Source organism: Eimeria tenella, genomic scaffold, assembly GCF_000499545.2.
Source record: "Eimeria tenella Houghton genomic scaffold, Eth_scaff1929, whole genome shotgun sequence".
Lineage (NCBI taxonomy): Eukaryota > Apicomplexa > Conoidasida > Eucoccidiorida > Eimeriidae > Eimeria > Eimeria tenella.
In genome coordinates this window covers 5,666-5,962 of record NW_013541770.1, presented here as the reverse complement: position 1 = coordinate 5,962, position 297 = coordinate 5,666, and positions in this window count along the sequence as shown.

Sequence of the window (297 nt, the reverse complement as noted above, 5' to 3'; positions counted from 1 at the left end):
GCAGCAACAGCAACAGAAACGGGAGCAGCAGGAAGGGCAGCAGTCGCTGCTGCTGCTGCTGTTCCTGCTGCTCTTTCAGCAAGAACATCAGTAGCAGCAGCAGCAGCAGGAACATCAGCAGCAGCAGGAACAGCAGCAGCAGCAGGAACATCATCATTAGCAGCAGCAGGAACATCATCATTAGCAGCAGCAGGAACATCACCGTCAGCAGCAGCAGGAACATCACCATCAGCAGCAAAAGAGCCCCACCACCACCACCGCCGCCACACCGCTACCCATAACCATAACCATAACCAT